Source organism: Salvelinus namaycush, chromosome 8 (assembly GCF_016432855.1).
Source record: "Salvelinus namaycush isolate Seneca chromosome 8, SaNama_1.0, whole genome shotgun sequence".
NCBI classification, from domain to species: Eukaryota; Metazoa; Chordata; class Actinopteri; order Salmoniformes; family Salmonidae; genus Salvelinus; species Salvelinus namaycush.
In genome coordinates, this window is record NC_052314.1 from 30098892 (window position 1) to 30118992 (window position 20101).

Here is a 20101-nt window from a genome sequence, read left to right on the forward strand (position 1 = left end):
CATACAATCGAATTAAAATAATTAATTTGATATATCGCCCAGCCCTAAGTGTGACATTACTATGCAACTACTACTACAGCTACTTCTAAAGATCTAAGGTCTGTCTCGAATGCACCTGTCTTGTTGACTGACACTTACATCCAGAGACTGTTTAACCTACAGTGTCAGACCTACAGCAGTGTTTAGACAGTCTCTTCGCTCTCCCTCTCGGCTCAGAGGAGATACTGTACTGTTGTATGCTTGATGAGGTTTGGGAACTCCCCAACCTAATCTGTCTTAAGCATTCCACCAGTCCCATTCAGAGGAGAGAGAGGGATCGGGGGGAGAGTAAGTGAGTGAGTGAGAGAGAGAAGAGAGAGTAGTGTTTCTCAGAACATCTGTTCAGCCACTATACCCATTAGGACACCGGAGCCATAGAGATGATGCGCCTTCCCTTCGCTGGCACTGCAACTATGCTAATGTAGGGATGGCTCTCACTTCATGATATCTCCCAACTTTGAATACACTTGAAGGCAGAGGGAGTGAGGGAAGGAGGGAGAGAGGAGGAGGGGAGGAAGTAACTGGTCCACTTTGAAACTTGTCTGCGAGCCATCCCCAAAAGCATCTTCAAAGTGTGGAAGCATGAAGTGATAAACTTTACAGTCTCCCCTCGGGTGCTGACTAAAAAAAGGTTTTTGGCCCTAATTAACCCACATACAGTATCGCCCCTCCTACGGGTATGACTGTCAACAATAGCTTTCATACAGGCGCCGGGGGGACGCAAAGCCTTTGTGAAATAATAATATGTCTGCAGATCCACAACTCCTCGCCTATTCGAATGTCTTACACATCAACACCCAAAGAAAAGCTCCTATGTTACGCAAAGGAAGAGTAAGAGGTGTGGGCGAGATTTGGTTGGGGGGGCACCCCACCTCGCGGGAAAAACGTTTTAGTGTCCCCCATTTTGCACCTAAGAACCTGATGTTTCTGTTTGTTTAATGATATTTCCACACTATGAGGTTGAAATGACACTCAGAAATGGTGAAAAAGACAATGCCATTTTTGTGTAAGAGCAGTTTGAAAAGAAATCCTGGAATTTCAGCCTTTTCAAGTAGGATGGAACATTTGGCCGACATCATGATGTCACAATGTAATCTGATTATAATAGTAGAAGGAGGTGGGCTCTACACTATCTTATCAGCCATTCAGGGCTGTGTATGTAAATATCTTTGACCAGACATTTCAAGGCCCAAAAGAGGCAAATATTTTCATTAAATGAACACAGTGATTTATTATATATGCACAATGGTCATACTATGGATCATTTAGCTATTTGATTTGGATTTTTAACCTAACCAAAAACAACCTAACCAGCTCTGCTAGGGCGAGTAAAATGGTCAGAGTGGGGTGTTCTATCATTTGTGTCTGGAAGTAGCTAGCACGCTAGCCAATGTTTGCCAGTTAGCTTGGGTGCTTGACTGCCGTTGTGAGCTCAGAATGTTCGGATCAACCCTACTCCTCGGCCAGAGCATCCAGTGTACACTCTGAACGCTCCGAGAGTGAAACGCTCTGAATTTACGAATGGACAATCTGACAGCATAGTTGCAGTCACCAATGCTCTGGATAACATAACAGCCTAACCAGCTCTGCTAGGGAGAGTAATGTTCAGTGAGCTGTTCTCTCACTTGTTTCTGGAAGTAGCTAGCAAGTTAGCTTGGGTGATTGACTGCTGTTAGTACAGAATGCTCAGATCAACCCTTAAAGAGATGGGTGCGGATAAAGCTTAAGGATCGGCCCCCTTTTTTCAATTTTCGCCTAAAATGACATACCCAAATCTAACTGCCTGTAGCTCAGGCCCTGAAGCAAGGATATGCATATTCTTGGTACCATTTGAAAGGAAACATTTTATAGTTTGTGGAAATTGAAAGGAATGTAGGAAAATATAACACAATAGATCTGGTAAAAGATAATACAAAGAAAAACCAACCGTTCTTTTGTATGTTTTTTGTACCATCATCTTTGAAATGCAATAGAAAGGCCATAATGTACTATTCCAGGCCAGGTGAAATGTATATTTTAGCCACTAGATGGCAGCCGTGTATGTGCAAAGTTTTAGAATGATCCAATGAACCATTGTTCAAAATTTTGTATCAAGACTGCCCAAATGTGCCTAATTTGTTTATTAATTACTTTTCATGTTCAAAATTGTGCACTCTCCTTAAACAATAGCATGGTATTATTTAACTGTAATAGCTACTGTAAATTGGACAGTGCAGTTAGATTAACAAGAATGTAAGCTTTCTGCCAATATCAGATATGTCTATGTCCTGGGAAATGTTCTTGTTACTTACAACCTCATGCTAATCGCACTAGCCTACGTTAGCTCAACCGTCCCGTGGACGGGACACCGTGAACAATGCTGAATGGGTGTAGACAAAGAAGGGCTCTCCAGTAGTAGTATTAAAATATCAAAGGCCATTTTCTCAAGTGAGTCTACAAGTTAATCAACTTTCAAAATTACTTTCCCATTGTTCCTGAACTGTAGTTTATGATATGCCATTTTCTCTATTTTTATCCAAAGTAAATTACACCATTTCAAATGTTGCTACATAAGATCGAATTGAGCCGGTAGATTGCTAGCATGCTAAGATTTTGAAATTCCAATCAAAGCTACTGTAGATGTTATTTTACCTCATTACCTGTGGCCAATGACCTTGAGCCTTCATGGAAAGGCACTTCTAATGTAACTCTATGGCAGCACCCAAGGGGCTTGAATTTTCTAGCTCTACTTGTAGATTTCGCGGTGACATAGTGTCCCCATGAGTGACAGAACACTGAGCCAATCACAGCGCAACTAGAGAACATTACCATTACACATTCCGCTGGCTGCCCCATCACCACATAAAGCACTAAGCTAGGCTGATATACCTGCATTTTGGAGATGCCTAATTCAAGAAAACAGAAAAGAGATCAAGTTTGTATGAATCTCTTATTTCTCTCATTGACTTATCAAATCCCAAACCCCAGCCTGGTCTGCATGATCTGCTTTGCAATTTTTCTCGAAGTCTCACAAGTGGCGCAGCGGTCTAAGGCACTGCATCTCAGTGCAAGAGGTATCCCTGGTTCAAATCCAGGCTGCATCACCTCTGCCTGTGATTGGGAGTCTCATAGGGTTGTGCACAATTGGCCCAGCGTTGTCCGGGTTTGGCCGTGGTAGGCCGTCATTGTAAATAAGAATTTGTTCTTAATTGACTTGCAAAGTTAAATAAAAAATAATAAAAAAGTGTCTCTGGGTTTAGAAACTCTATGATTTGTTGAAGTAGTAAAAGCGGATGATAGCAGTGCCGGCTATGTGATTGTGAGGGACTATATACATTTGACAGTCACAAGACAGAACTTCAAATATGGCACGTCAAGGGAACTTTACAGTTCAAATGGGTTAAATGGAATAGCAACTGAATTCTGGACACTGACTTATGTCTATTAACTCCTGCAGAATTGCTATAAAATGAAACACCAAATGTACATTTTGACCTGGGAACAGGAGTGGAGAAACATGATTTCATCCTTTTAGCATCTTGAGAGAATGTGAATGCGCAGTTAGGGACTGTAACAAGTTCTCTCTTTATTAGCATCATAAAAGCTGATAGTATTTTAACGACCACATAAAATATGCATCCAAGCCGAACTGAAATCTCATCAGAAATATGTTGGGTAGTCTCAGCTTTTAATTTCCTTAAAACTGGTCAAAATTAGAAAACAAATGTAAGCAGAGATGAAAGAGAAAAGTTTACCAATGTCAACTAGATTGAAGCATTCATTCTATTGATTTATGACATCATCCTGGTGAACAAGGGTTTATTTAGCCTTCTAGAGGCCTAGGACTACAAGTAATGACAGACGAGAAGCTGCATGTGTCTAATTATAGACTACAAAATAAGTTGACTAACAAATAGCCTACCAAAATGTCAGAAATTATAAGCAGAAACATTTCTAAAATGGACGTTAAAAATCGTGTAAAATAAATCGTTACACTGTCTCTGACTGTACAGCGCATCTTCTATATTTGCGGGTTAGGGTTGGGTGCAGGCCACAGATTTTCACTTTATCACATATAGTCGGGCGGTTGCGGATGGGCTATTAGCAATTGCGGGTGAGTGGGGGTGAATAAACCGGTGCGTCACAGCTACGCGCAGCGTATAGGATGAGGCGGTTCTGGGTGTGGGAGAACATCAAAGAGAAGGTTCTCCATTGAAAGCATTTCAAAACCAATATTAAAAAGCAGAGATTCAGTTGGGGTATTAGAAACAGTGGCAGACAGTGTCAGGTGGTGGAAGACAGAATGAAATACCCTTTCTAATATGGCTGTCACTGAGTAATGGACTGTTTGAGTATAGACTGATGCTTTAGGGGACGATAGATGACTGCCTGGCCAGCGGTCTAATACATTATGTAATCAGAGCACCATGTAGGCTAGTGGATGCTATCACATGTAAGCTAACATGGACTACAGCTTGTTATTTACTGCTTTGAAGGAATAATTAATGAACTGAACAAACATGTGAAGCTACATTATGTTGGTCAGTGCTTTAGCTTGTGTGTTACACATCACAGGACTGATTTATCTTTCTGTTTGAAACATTAGGCACAATTCACTGGAAAAGGAAAAACCTGACTGCAGTTAAAATATGCTTTTTCCCAGTTCTTGCAGCCCCAAATCAATTTGAAATGAGCATCGGTTTTAATTGGCTCATCCGGAGGTATAATGCAGAAGTGTGTGGGGGCTTAAAGATTTCAATTGGATCTAATCAATTAGTGGAGTGTGTTTGTATGTGAGTGAGTGAGTGAGTGAGTGAGTGAGTGAGTGAGTGAGTGAGTGAGTGAGTGAGTGAGTGAGTGAGTGAGTGAGTGAGTGAGTGAGTGAGTGAGTGAGTGAGTGCATGCATGTTCTGCTGAAGGGTTCATTGAAGTAGAGTACTTTTCCTTTCCACGTTGAATAAAAAACACCAAATCGATGTAAAACCACAAAAATTCCACTTGAATAGTCATTTATGGGAAAGGAATGATTTAAAAAAATGTCTTAATTATGGCCATTCAGCTCGTAAAGTTCTCACTTGTAAATTCTGATATACCTGCATATCACTGGGAGCCTGGGAGCAGAGCGGGCAAAAGCTTCTATAAATCTCAGTAAAGCACACATAGGCCTCTTCTGAAAACGAGAGACAGTGGCCAGGTACAAGCAGGCCCAAAAGGACCCTCCTAAATAAAGAGCATTAGTTCTGCTGAGTGAATAGTCATACATATAAAAGTAAAAACTGGGCTAACAGGTATTCCCTGTTAGGTACTTGATATGGTGGCAGGCGAAAGACTTGACCAAGTTTGTGTGTGTGTGTGTGTGTGTGTGTGTGTGTGTGTGTGTGTGTGTGTGTGTGTGTGTGTGTGTGTGTGTGTGTGTGTGTATAAAATGAGATATCAATCATGAGGAACACCTTGCTAATATTGAGATGCACCACCCAGCCCTTTTGCCCTCAGAACAGCCTCAGTGTGTCAGGGCATGGACTCTACAAGGTGTCGATAGCATTCCACAGGGATGCTGGCCCATGTTGACTCCAATACTTCCCACAGTTGTGTCAAATTCGCTGGAAGTCCTTTGGGTGGTTGACTATTCTTGATACACACGGGAAACTGTTGTGTTTGAAAAACCCAGCAGCGTTGCAGTTCTTCACATAAACCAGTGCGCCTGGCACCTACTACCGTACCTCATTCAAAGGCACTTAAATATTTTGTCTTGCCCATTCACCCTCTGAATGGCATAAACAATACATCTTTCAATTATCTCAAGGCTTAAGAAATCATTATTTAACCTGTCTCCTCCCCTTCATTTACAAGGATTGAAGTGGATTTAACAAGTGACATCAATAAGGGATCATAGCTTTCAACTGGATTCACCTGGTCAGTCTGTCATGGAAAGCGTAATGTTTTGTGTAGTCAGTGTGTGTGTGTATTCTACTGAAAGGTTCATTGAGGTAGAGCGCGTTTCCTTTTCACGTTAAATAAAAAACACCAAATTGATTTAAAACCACATTAAAAAAGACCACTTGAATAGGCAGTTATGGGATACATTAGATTTTTTTAGAGGGTAGATCACCACATAGATTGTGGCTTCCATCAATGTAATTGTCTGCATAATTTCCTATCCCCCATATATTTTGTGGGGAAATACAGTACCAGTCAAAAGTTTGGACACACCTACTCATTCAATGGTTTTTCTATATTTTTACTATTTTCTACATTGTAGAATAATAGTGAAGACATGAAAACGATTAAATAACACGGTGGGAACCACACATTCAGAGGTCTTCTACTATTAAGGCCTGATTCACGCAGTCTCCTCTGAACAGTTGATGTTGAGATTTGTGAAGCATTTATTTGGGCTGCAATTTCTGAGGCTGGTAACTCTAATGAACTTATCCTCTGTAGCAGAGGTAACTTTGGGTCTTCCTTTCCTGTGGCGGTCCTCATGAGAGCCAGTTTCATCATAGCGGTTTTTGCGACTGCACTTGAAGACACTTCCAAAGTTCTTGAAATGTTTCGCATTGGAAAACCTTCATGTCTAAAAGAAATGATGGACTGTTGTTTCTCTTTGCTTATTTGAGCGGTTCTTGCCATAATATGGACTTGGTCTTTTACCAAATTGTGCTATCTTCTGTATACCAACCCTACCTTGACACAACACAACTGATTGGTTCAAATGCATTAAGGCCTCCCGGGTGGCGCAGTGGTCTAGGGCACTGCATCGCAGTGCTAGCTGCGCCACCAGAGTCTCTGGGTTCACGCCCAGGCTCTGTTGCAGCCGGCCGCAACCGGGTGGTCCGTGGGGCGACGCACAATTGGCATAGCGTCGTCCGGGTTAGGGAGGGTTTGGCCGGTAGGGATATCCTTGTCTCAGTATGTAAAATGTAATAAAATGTATGCGCTCTGGATAAGAGCGTCTGCTAAATGACTAAAATGTAAAAATGTAAATGTTAAGAAGGAACTAAATTCCACAAATTAACAAGGCACACGTGTTAATTTAAATGCATTCCAGGTGACTACCTCATGAAACTGGTTGAGAGAATGCCAAGAGTGTGCAAAGCCGTCATCAAGGCAAAGGGTGGCTACTTTGAAGAATCTAAAATACATTTTGTTTTGTTTAACACTTTTTGGTTACTACATGATTCCATATGTGTTATTTAATTTTGATGTCTTCACAATTATTATACAAATGTGGAAAATAGTAAAAATAAAGAAAAACCATTGAATGAGTAAGTGTGTCCAAACTTTTGACTGGGAGTGTATATTTTTAAAAATACATTTTCCTTCATTATTTTTGCTTAACCCTACCACCTCTCACCTAATTGGAGTACACTAATGGACAACACTTAGGCTTCTACTTCGAGCTTATACATTTTACAGACACAGCATATTTTACAATAGTTATCTTTTGTTTGTTTTCAGCCCCATCCTTCTGCTTCATGCAACCCCTCCTGTCTATTTCTGAACACCATCCAGTTTTGATTTATATTTACCATATATTTTTCAACTGTGCTGTGATCTTTCATAAAAGTTCTTAACATTTCTATTCTCATAGACTCTACATATTGTAAATTAAAGAAACATATTTGCTAAGAGTGTTATTATATTATAACATTCTATTAGTTGCAAGAATTTTGAATAATAATTTACATTGAAAAACCCTACATTTTGACTATAGCGTTGTTTTGTGTATCAGTTCATAAACCATGTGCCATGGAATCGGTACATAGAAAATGTCTTTGTATGGCACAGCTGCCATTTTTTTTGGTACTGAAATGAAACTGGTATACTTTTTTATTTATCTCAATTTTCTTTAACCAATTCTGATCTTTAACGCAGGGTCGACTGACAAGTTCCTTCCTTTCTCCCCCTTCCACTTGCCTCTTCCATTCGTGCGGTAATGTTGAGTAGAGAAGACATTTCCAAATATTTTTTAGCTTCATGTGTGACATAATTCCAACAGTCCTATTGATGATATTTACAAAGATACCGTTTACACATTTAAATAAAATGTTTTTTTAATCATTTAGTATATTTTAGTTTAATAACCATCATTTTTTTGTAATATTTGTTCTGTCCTTTCTTGTGGATTAAACTGAAATTGCAACCAGTATAGCTCGTTTTAAAAAATAACGTTATTTTGGAGATTATTTAATTTACAAATAACCGAAAGTGAGAGGTTGTAAACGGAATAAAGGGAAAAAGGCCATTCTTAAACATGGGATGAGATATTCTGACTAATCCACCAGAGAACCAGTTTAGATTTAAGTATAACTTTTGTATGATGGAAGCCTTTAGTGAGAGGTCTGTTTTAATTTTTTCAAATTTCTGCCTTCCAAATTCATATTCATTATATAAATAGGCACGTTTAATTTGATCTGGCTTGCTGTTCCAAATAAAATGTAATATTTTTTGCTTATATCATTTTTTTTTTTTTAAGTCGCTAGGTATAGGCAAGGCCATAAGATAATAGGTAAACTAGGGCATGACTAAAGAGTTAAATCATGGGGATTTTTTCCACAGGTGTTTCCTTTCCACGATAGCAAGATCTTATCTATTTTTGCTAACTTTCTATTCAAATGTATTGTAGTGAGATCATTTATTTCTTTCGGGATATGAATACAGTGTCCACTTCACCTTCAGACCATTTTATTGTTAAACTACACAGTGATATAAAAGTTTCCTTTTTTGTAATCCAATATGTAATATGGTACATTTATCATAATTTGGTTGTAATCCAGAGAAGAAAACATGAATCATCAGTGTACAATGACACCTTTGTTTTTAAGCCCTGTATTTCTAGGCCCTTGATATTATTGTTGGATCTGATTTTAATAGCTAACATTTTGATAGCCATAATTAATAGATATGCCAATAGTGGACAACCTTCTTTTACTACTCTTGACAGTTTAATACTTTCTGAGAAGTAGCCATTATTTACTATTTTAGACCGAGGGTTACAATCTTAATTATGGCTTTCCAGCTCGTAAGTGCTCAATTGGTTGCATATCACTGGGAGGCTGGGAGAAGAGTGGGCAAAAGCGTCTATAAATCTCAGTAAAGCACACAGGCCTCTTCTGAAAACGAGAGCCAGTGGCCGGGTACAAGCAGGACCAAAAGGTTCCTCCTAAATAAAAGCATTATTTCTGCTGAGTGAATAGCTGTAAATATAACAGATGAAAATGGGGTAATAGGTATTCCCTTTACGGTACTTGGTATGGTGACGGGCGACAGACTTGGGCTGCTGTGTGTGTGTGTGGTTCGAATCCCCTAGCCGACTAGGTGTACAATCTGTCAATGTGTCCTTGAGCAATGCACTTAACCCTAGTTGCTCTGAATAAAAGAGTCCGCTAATTGACTAAAATGTCAAGTTGAAGTTGGAAGTTTAAATACACTTAGGTTGGAGTTATTAAAACTCGTTTTTCAACCACTCCACAAATTTCTTGTTAACAAACTATAGTTTTGGCAAGACGGTTAGGACATCTACTTTGTGCATGACACAAGTCATTTTTCAAACAATTGTTAACAGATAGATTATTTCACTGTATCACAATTCAACTAGGTCAGAAGTTGACATACACTAAGTTGACAGTGCCTTTAAACAGCTTGGAAAATTCCAGAAAATTATGTCATGGCTTTAGAAGCTTCTGATAGGCTAATTGACATAATTTGAGTCAATTGGAGGTGTACATGTGGATGTATTTCAAGGCCTACCTTCAAATGTAGTGCCTCTTTGCTTGACATCATGGGAAAATCTAAAGAAATCAGCCAAGACATCAGAAAAAAAGTGTAGATCTCTACAAGTCTGGTTCATCCTTGGGAGCAATTTCCAAACGCCTGAAAGGTACCACGTTCATCTGTACAAACAATAGTACTCAAGTATATACACCATGCGACCACGCAGCTGTCATACCGCTCAGGAAGGAGACGCGTTCGGTCTCCTAGAGAGGAACGTACTTTGGTTCGAAAAGTGCAAATCAATCCCAGAACAGCAGCAAAGGACCTTGTGAAGATGCTGGAGGAAACAGGTACAAAAGTATGTATATCCACAGTAAAATGAGTCCTATTTCGACATAACCTGAAAGGCCTCTCAGCAAGGAAGAAGCCACTGCTCCAAAACCGCCATAAAAAAGCCAGACTACGGTTTGCAACTGCACATGGGGACAAAGATTGTAATTTTTGGAGAAATGTCCTCTGGTCTGATGAAACAAAAATAGAACTGTTTGGCCATAATGACCATTGTTATGTTTGGAGGAAAAAGGGGGAGGCTTGCAAGCCGAATACACCATCCCAACTGTGAAGCACGAGGGTGGCAGCATCATGTTGTGGGGGTGCTTTGCTGCAGGAGAGACTGGTGCACTTAAAAAAAATAGATTGCATCATGAGAAAGGACAGTTATGTGGATATATTGAAGCAACATCAAGACATCAGTCAGGAAGTTGAAGCTTGGTTGCAAATGGGTCTTCCAAATGGACTATGACCCCAAGCAAACTTTTAAAGTTGTGGCAAAATGGCTTAAGGACAACAAAGTCAAGGTATTGGAGTGGCCATCACAAAGCCCTGACCTCAATCCCATAGTAAATGTGTGAGCACAACTGAAAAAGCATGTGCGAGCAAGGAGGCCTTCAAACCTGACTCAGTTACATCAGCTCTGTCAGGAGGAATGGGCCAAAATTCACCCAACTTATTGTGGGAAGCTTGTGGCAGGCTACCCTAAACGTTTGACCCAAGTTCAACAATTTAAAGGCAATGCTACCAAATACTAATTGAGTGTATGTGAACTTCTGACCCACTGGGAATGTGATGAAAGAAATAAAAGCTGAAATAAATCATTTTCTCTACTATTATCCTGACATTTCACATTCTTAAAATAAAGTGGTGATCCTAACTGACCTAAGACAGGGATTTTTTTACTAGGATTAAATGTCAGGAATTGTGAAAAACTGAGTTTAAATGTATTTGGCTAAGGTGTATATAAACTTCCGACTTCAACTTTAAATGTAAAATGAGACGGTCAGAGAGGGAGCATGACATATTTGGGGATTGACCAGTAATGACAGCATTTATAAGAACACATGCTACCTGTCTTTTTCACAAGTTTCTAATATGATTTTGTTTGTGTTATTGAGGTAATGTTTGTGACTGTACATGTCCCATCATTGCCTGGAATCATATTTTTTTCAATTACCAAGCATTCTTGGAGGCGTCTTTTTTTTAATGCCCTAATCAGTCAATCTCTCTGTGTCCTGCTCTCCTCTCCTTTACTATCCTCTCTTCTCTCCCCACGTCACATTTTCTCTATCTTTCCTATTGTCTTCCTTTCTCTCTGTTTTCCTCTCTCTCCGTCAGGCTCGGATACGAGTTAGGGCCGCTACGCCACTGATCCACCAGTTTGCTCATTATAATAAAATAACGGGCCGTGGGTATACACCACAAAGCCCAGGGTTGGGGAGTAACCGATTTATATGTAATCCGTGACATGTAAACGGATTATAAAAAACTGTAACCCGTTTCCAGCAAAAATATTGTACTCAGATTACAGATACTTTCAAATAAAATTATTACTTCTAGGATTACTTTTAAATTCAGAAAGGACGTTTATGAAAAAACTGTGACAACATTGTTTTCTCAATGACATTCAAATCAGCATTGAAAAAAGGCGCAAGTTTACGTTTTTTCCACCAGAGTGAGTCTGACCACATCTCAAAGATGACTGACACCAAATGTGTTTGATGAATGGCAGGAAAAGAGCAGGAAAAGGTTTTTGTAGGCTACAGTACAAGCTACTGTTAGTATTCCAATGGTGTGACTGCTGTCGACATCCAAAGATTATCCAACTTGAATAAAGGCTTGGACGTAAGGACAACAGCAGTGATGTAGCCTACGAGCGATACAGATATCACTTATTAAATCAAATAAAATGTTATTGGTCACATATACATATTTAGCAGATTTTTATTGCAGGTGTAGCGACATGCTTGTGTTCCTAGCTCCAACAGTGCAGTAGTATCTAAAAACGATTCACAACAATACACACATCAAAAGTAAAATAATTGAATTAAGAAATATATCAATATTAGATCGAGCAATGTCAGAGTGGCATTGACTAAAATACAGTGGAATAGAATACAGTATATACATATGAGATGAGTAACGCAGTATGCAAACATTATTAAAAAGTGACTAATGTTCCATTATTATAGTGGCCAGTGATTCCAAGTCTATGTACTGTATATAGAACAGCAGCCTCTAAGGTGCATGATTGCGTAACCGGGTGGAAGCCGGCTAGTGATGGCTATTTAACAGTCTGATGGCCTTAAGATAACTGTTTTTCAGTCTGTCGGTCCCAGCTTTGATGTACCTGTACTGACCTCACCTTCTGGATGATAGCAGGGTGAACAGGCCGTGGCTCAGATGGTTATTGTCCTTGGATGATCTTTTTGGCATTCCTGTGACATTGGGTGCTGTAGGTGTCCTGGAGGGCAGGTGTGCTCCCTCTGCTGTTTCCTGAAGTCCACGATCAGATTGATCTACATAGTGCATTGATGTGAATCACACTGCTGCTCTCTCATTTGGCTATTTGGGCCTTATGGATTGTGGTTGTTGTGGATGGCTGTTCACAAATGTATATGTGTATTTTAACCCTATATATATGGTTGAATTCAAAGACGTTTAAGCTGCCAATCAATCATTTTTTCAGCCAGTGGACAGTCAGTGAAAAATGAGCTCTTGCAACAGCTGCATAGTGCGGATTCGTGCCTATGGAATAAAAGTTGGAGGAAGTTCCTCACATCTAAACTCATCCGTTGTATTGTGCTCCATACTGTCAAAAGCAAGTTTAAGAAGAACATGAGTGTGGCTTTTAGTGCTCAATCTAATTTGTGCTGATAAAAAAGGGTTTCAATAGGCCAAACGCACACATGCTCAAACTCGCCCACTTTGATAGACTTCAACAGGGGCAAATTATTGAAATATCAAAGTGTCACCAACAAAAACGTAAACAATACGCCTATAACAAATGCAGCACATGGCATACATTTTGCACATGCAAATAGCACTTTTCGGTAGGGCTCAAAGCATGACATTCCATGAGAGCAGCATTTATTTTTCATCATGAAGCAATGAGCCCAACCAGTCCTCCATGACAAAATCATAAACAACAGAGTAGGCTAATAAGTCCTTCGTTTTTGGGATATGCTCATGTAAAACAATTTGTCTGATCGATATTTCCAAATTATATTCTTGAAGATCAATGGGTATTCAATTAAATGGAATGACTGAAAATCTGACAGATTTAGTAGTAGAAAGCAAATGGGTTAGAAGAAGCCTATACATGACCAACCCATAAAGTAAAATGCAACATCCATTTATGGCCAGCTATGCATTGATTTATCCTGCAATAGATATTATTCAATTGGTAATATAAATATGTCCTCTGATGCCTCTTAAGAGAAGAGTAATCTAAAAAATAAATCCGATTACGTTACTGAGTTTGGTTAATCCAAAAGTTACATTACTGATTACAATTAGTAACTGTAACAGATTACATTTAGAAAGTAACCTACCCAACCCTGACAAAACCCCATGTTCCTGCCAAGACATGCCTGCCTGCTGCCTGTTTGTCCACCGTCTCTTCCTGTATCTCTCTCTCTCTCTTTAAGTCTCTTCGATTCTCGCTTTCTTCTCCTGTCTCCATCTTCTCTTTTTTTAAATCTCCACTGTGAATATTTGATGTGATAAAATTGATTCAGCGGTGTTTCACGTGTGATTCATTAATTAATTTGTGTGCTTGTTAGCAGCAGGCCTTAAAGAAATCAAATCAAATGTATTTATATAGCCCTTCTTACATCAGCTGATATATAAAAGTGCTGTACAGAAAAGAAGATGTGAATTCTTTAAGGAAGACACACCCTTGAAGCATCACACGGTCATTTGAACACAGTGGCATCTCACATGTCTCATCTGATCTATGAACATATCTCAAAGTAGGAGCAGATGAACAGGCCATTGAGAAATCCGCATCAGGTATTGAGGTCTTTGTGTGTGTGTGTGTGTGTGTGCGTGCGTGCATGCATGCGTGTGCGTGTCTGTGCAAATCTGTGTACGGGCTTGTGGGATTACATATGTGTGTAGGTATCATTGTATGAGAAGATGTGTGTGTGTGTGTGTTTGCCAGTGTTTGTGTGTGCTTTATTATGCTCTCTCCAATCTGCATTGCTTCTATTATAGGCTTCTAAATAGCGAGGAGACGGTCAGACTGTAGTCTACAGTGGCTTGCGAAAGTATTCACCCCCTTGGCATTTTTCCTATTTTGTTGCCTTACAACCTGAAATTAAAATAGATTGTTGGGGGGTTTGTATCATTTGATTTGCACAGCATGCCTACCACTTTGAAGATCCAAAATATTGTTTTATTGTGAAACAAACAAGAAATAGGACAAGAGCTGAACTTGAGCGTGTATAACTATTCACCCCCCTAAAGTCAATATTTTGTAGAGCCACCTTTTGCAGCAATTACAGCTGCAAGTCTCATGAGGGATGTCTCTATAAGCTTTGCACATCTAGTCACTGAGATTTTTGCCCATTCTTCAAGGCAAAACTTCTCCAGCTCCTTCAAGTTGGATAGGTTCCTGATGGTATACAGCAATCTGTAAGTCATACCACAGATTCTTAATTGTATTGAGGTCTGGGCTTTGACTAGGCCATTCCAAGACATTTAAATGTTTCCCCTTAAACCACTCGAGTGTCACTTTAGCAGTATGCTTAGGGTCATTTTCCTGCTGGAAGGTGAACCTCTGTCCCATTCTCAAATCTCTGGAAGACCGAAACAGGTTTCCCTCAAGAATATCCCTGTATTTAGCGTCATCCATTTCCTTAAATTCTGACCAGTTTCCCAGTCCCTGCTGATGAAAAACATCCCCACAGCATGATGCTACCACCACCATGCTTCACTGTAGGGATGGTGTTCTCAGGGTGATGAGAGGTGTTGGGTTTGCGCCAGACATTGTGTTTTCCTTGATGGCCAAAAAGCTAAATGTGAGTCTCATCTGACCAGAGTACCTTCTTCCATATGTTTGGGCAGTCTCCCACATGCCTTTTGGCGAACACCAGATGTGTTTTCTTATTTTTTTCTTTAAGCAATGGCTTTTTTCTGGCCACTCTTCTGTAAAGCCCAGCTCTGTGGAGTGTACAGCTTAAAGTAGTCCTATGGACAGATACACCCATCTCCGCTGTGGAGCTTTGCAGCTCCTTCAGGGTTATCTTTGGTCTCTTTGTTGCCTCTCTGATTAATGCCCTCCTTGCCTGGTCCGTGAGTTTTGGTGAGCGGCCCTCTCTTTGCGGGTTTGTTGTGGTGCCATATTCTTTCAATTATTTAATAACGGATTTAAATGGTGCTCTGTGGGATGTTCAATATTTCAGATATTGTTTTATAACCCAACCATTTTATTTTAACCTTTATTTAACTAGGCAGGTCAGTTAAGACGAAATTCTTATTTTCAATGACGGTCTACCCCGGCAAAACCCGGACAAAGCTGGGCCAATTGTGCGCCGCCCTATGAGACTCCCAATCACAGCCGGATATGATGCAGCCTGGATTTTAGTACCCCGATCTGTACTTCTCCACAACTTTGTCCCTGACCTGTTTGGAGAGCTCCTTGGTCTTCATGGTGCCGCTTGCTTGGTGGTGCCCCTTGCTTAGTTGTGTTGCAGACTCTGGGGCCTTTCAGAACAGGTGTATATATACTGAGATCATGTGACACTTAAATAATGTCCACCTGTGTGCAATCTAACTAATTATGTGACTTCGGAAGGTCATTGGTTGCACCAGATGTTATTTCGGGGCTTCATATGAAATGGGGTGAATACAGTTGAAGTCGGAAGTTAAAACTTCTTCTGACTGCAGGGGCAGTATTGAGTAGCTTGGATGAAAGGTGCACAGAGGTGCCCATAGTAAACTGCCTGCTCCCCAGTCCCAGTTGCTAATATATGCATATTGGATAGAAAACACTGAAGTTTCTAAAACTGTTTGAATGATGTCTGTGAGTATAACAGAACTCATATGGCAGGCAAAATCCTGAGAAAAAATCCAAACAGGAAGTGGGAATTCTGAGGCTGGTCGATTTTCAACCAATATCCTATTGAATTCACAGTGAGATATGGATGAGTTTGCACTTCCTATGGCTTCCACTAGATGTCAACAGTCTGTAGAACCTTGTCTGATGCCTCTACTGTGAAGGGGGGCCGAATGAGAGGGGAATTCCTGACGTTGGATTTGTTAACCAAACACGCTAACAAAACTAGCTATTTGGACATAAATGATGGACATTACCGAACAAAACTAACATTTCTTGTGGAAGTGGGAATCCTGGGAGTGCACTCCGACGAAGATCAGCAAAGGTAAGTGAAGATTTATAATGCTTTTAATGAGTTTTGTTGACTGCACAATTTGGCGGGCAACTGTATGGCTTGCTTTTGTGCCTGAACGCTGTTTTCAGATTATTGAATATTGTGTTCTGCCGTAAAGCTTTTTGAAATCTGACACAGCGGTTGCATTAAGAACAAGTGTATCATTAATTCTATGTTAAACATGTATCTTTTATCAAAGTTTATGATGAGTATTTCTGTTATTTGACGTGGCTCTGCAATTTCTTCGGATATTTTGGAGGCATTTCTGAACATGGCGCCAATGTAAGGTTTTTGGATAAAAATATGAACTTAATCGAACAAGACATATATGTATTGTGTAACATGAAGTCCTATGAGTGTCATCTGATGAAGATCATCAAAGGTTAGTGATTAATTTTATTTCTATTTCTGCTTTTTGTGACTTCTGTCTTTGGCTGGGAAAATGACTGTTTGTCTGTGATTTTGCGGTCACCTAACATAATCGTATGTGGTGCTTTCGCTGAAAAGCCTATTTGAAAATCGGACACTTTGGTGGGATTAACAACAAGTTTACCTTTAAAATGGTATAAAATACATGTATGTTTGAGGAATTTAAATTATGAGATTTCTGTTGTTTGAATTTGGCGCCCTGCACTTTCACTGGCTGTTGTCATATAGATCCCGTTAACGGAATTGCAGCCATAAGAAGTTTTAACATACACTTACGGAGTCATTAAAACTCGTTTTTCAACCACTCCACAAATGTCTTGTTAACAAACTATAGTTTTGGCAAGTCAGTTAGGACATCTACTGTGTGCATGACACAAGTAATTTTTTCAACAATTGTTTACAGACAGATTATTTAACTTATAATTCACTGTATCACAATTCCAGTGCATCAGAAGTTTACATACACTAAATCGACTGTGCATTTAAACAGCTTGGAGAATTCCAGAAAATGATGTCATGGCTTTAGAAGCTTGTAATAGGCTAATTGACAATATTTGGGTCAATTGGAGGTGTACCTGTGGATGTATTACAAGGCATACCTTCACACCCAGTGCCTCTTTGCTTGACATCATGGGAAAATCAAAAGAAATCAGCCAAGACCTCAGAAAAAACATCGTAGCCCTCCACAAGTCTGGTTCATCCTTGAGAGGAATTTCCAAACCCCTGAAGGTACCACGTTCATCTGTACAAACAATAGTACGCAAGTATAAACACCATGGGACCACACAGCTGTCATACCGCTCAGGAAGGAGACGTGTTCGGTCTCCTAGAGATGAAAGCCAGACTACGGTTTGCAACTGCACATGGGGACAAAAATCATACTTTTTGGAGAAATGTCCTCTGGTCTGATGAAACAAAAACAGAACTGTTTGGCCATAATGACCATCATTATGTTTGGAGGAAAGAGGGGGAGGCTTGCAAGCCAAAGAACACCATCCCAACCGTGCAGCACGGGAGTGGCAGCATCGTGTTGTGGGGGGTGCTTTGCTGCAGGAGGGACTGGTGCACTACACAAAATAGATGGCATCATGAAGAGAGACAATTATGTGGATATTTTGAAGCAACATCTCAAGACATCAGTCAGGAAGTTAAAGCTTGGTTGCAAATGGGTCTTCCAAATGGACAATGACCCCAAGCATACTTCCAAAGTTGTGGCAAAATGGCTTAAGGACAACAAAGTCAAGGTATTGGAGTGGCCATCAAAGCCCTGACCTCAACCCTATAGAAAATTTGTGGGCAGAACATAAAAAGCATGTGCGAGCAATGAGGCCTACAAACCTGACTCAGTTACACCAGCTCTGTCAGGAGGAATGGGCCAAAATTCACCCAACTTATTGTGGGAAGCTTGTGGAAGGCTACCCTAAACGTTTGACCCAAGGTAAACAATTTAAAAGGCAATGCTACCAAATACTAATTGAGTGTATGTAAACCTCTGACCCACTGGGAATGTAATGAAATAAATAAAAGCTGAAATAAATCACTCTACTATTATTCTGACATTTCACATTCTTAAAATAAAGTGGTCATCCTAACTGACCTAAGACAGGGAATTTTTACTAGGATTACATGTCAAGAATTGAGAAAAACTGAGTTTAAATGTATTACTAAATATCAATATCACTAAATATCATTACATTTGAGATGAACCAGAGGTTGAATTGAATGTTGATTTTGCAAATGCTATACTGAACAAAAACATAAATTAAAAACATGAACATGCAACAATATAAAAGATTTTACTTAGTTGCAGTTCATATAAGGAAATCAGCCAATTTAATTAAATTCAGTAGGCCCTGATCTATGGATTTCACATGGCTGTGCAGGGGTGCAGCCATAGGTGGGCCTGGGAGGTTATAGGCTCAACCACTTGGGAACCAGGCCCACCCACTAGGGAGCCAGGCCCAGCCAATCAGAATGAGTTGTTCCGCACAAAAGGGCTTTATTACAGACAGAAATACTCCTCAGCACCCCCCCTCAAACGATCCCCCAGGTGAAGAAGCTGGATGTCGAGGTCCTGGGCTGGCGTGGTTACACCACATGCATGCACCACTTTTCAGTTTTTTTTCAGACCACTTCACCAATTTGGACTATTTTGTGTATGTCCATTACATGAAATCCCCCCCAAAATACAATTAAATTACAGGTTTTAATGCAACAAAATAGGAAAAACGCCCAGGGGGATGAATACTTTTGCAAGGCACTGTATATAATGTTGACGGGGTACAGCTGGGCCACCAAGCTCTCTCACTATACACCACAGGACATGAATGCAGCATTCAGCTCTTAAGTCTGCCCGTGGCAATGGACTCACTCTTTATACAGTCTCTGGAGATAAATTACCCCATTGCCTCCACAAAGGAACAAGAGATTGAACCCTTTAGGGAGCTGGGCCTGCACCAATTTTAACGAGAAGTTATATGAACACATATTCATACGCACTCACACACACAAACACATTAACGTGGTACGTCCTAAAGAGGGGGCATGGTTCATAGAGTCCATTCCCTTGCAGGTCACATACTGTACATACAGAGGCTTTAGCACTTAGTGCTAAAAATCCTCCCATGTTTTGACTCTGGGGCTCTCTTTGCTAACAGCTAATGTGAGAGACTCATAGACTATGACAGCACTGACTCCGTCCAATTGTAGTGATGAACCAAAGCTGACATAAGTTCACTCAATGGAGCCTTAACCAGAGACATCAATACATCTCCATCATATAGATCTATCTCTACAATATCTTCAGATATGACTCATGCATTAACCAAGTTCACTCATCATTTTCATAGTCTCTCCACAGGCAAAGATACATCATTTAATTTCTTTGAAACAAGATTCGCCGACCATTGTCTTTTTGACAACTGCCAGATGAGTGAATGTCTATTATTTTGGTATATTTACCAAACATTGATTTATGTTAGGATTAGTGCAAGCTAGATATGCAATAGTATAAAGTATTTGGTATGCAGTATTTAGTATAATTATCTGAAAGGGATCAAATTGACTATATAAACCATTAAAATAAATTGAAATACCCTTAAATCCACAATGACAACAATATCCCCTATTCAAGAGCAGCACGAATGTATAACGTTATGTCATTGTGCTTTACTGGGTTCATTCAATTTATCAATGCCAAGTTATTATATTTT

The 20101-nt window shown here is 39.9% G+C and overlaps 1 protein-coding gene across 1 annotated transcript in view; it reads right to left on the reverse strand.

Moving 5' to 3' along the window:
* The window catches only part of LOC120052607 (BMP/retinoic acid-inducible neural-specific protein 3-like), an 86980-nt gene that overhangs the window by 65599 nt on the left and 1280 nt on the right, over positions 1-20101 (reverse strand). The gene's annotated exons all lie outside the window — the stretch shown is intronic.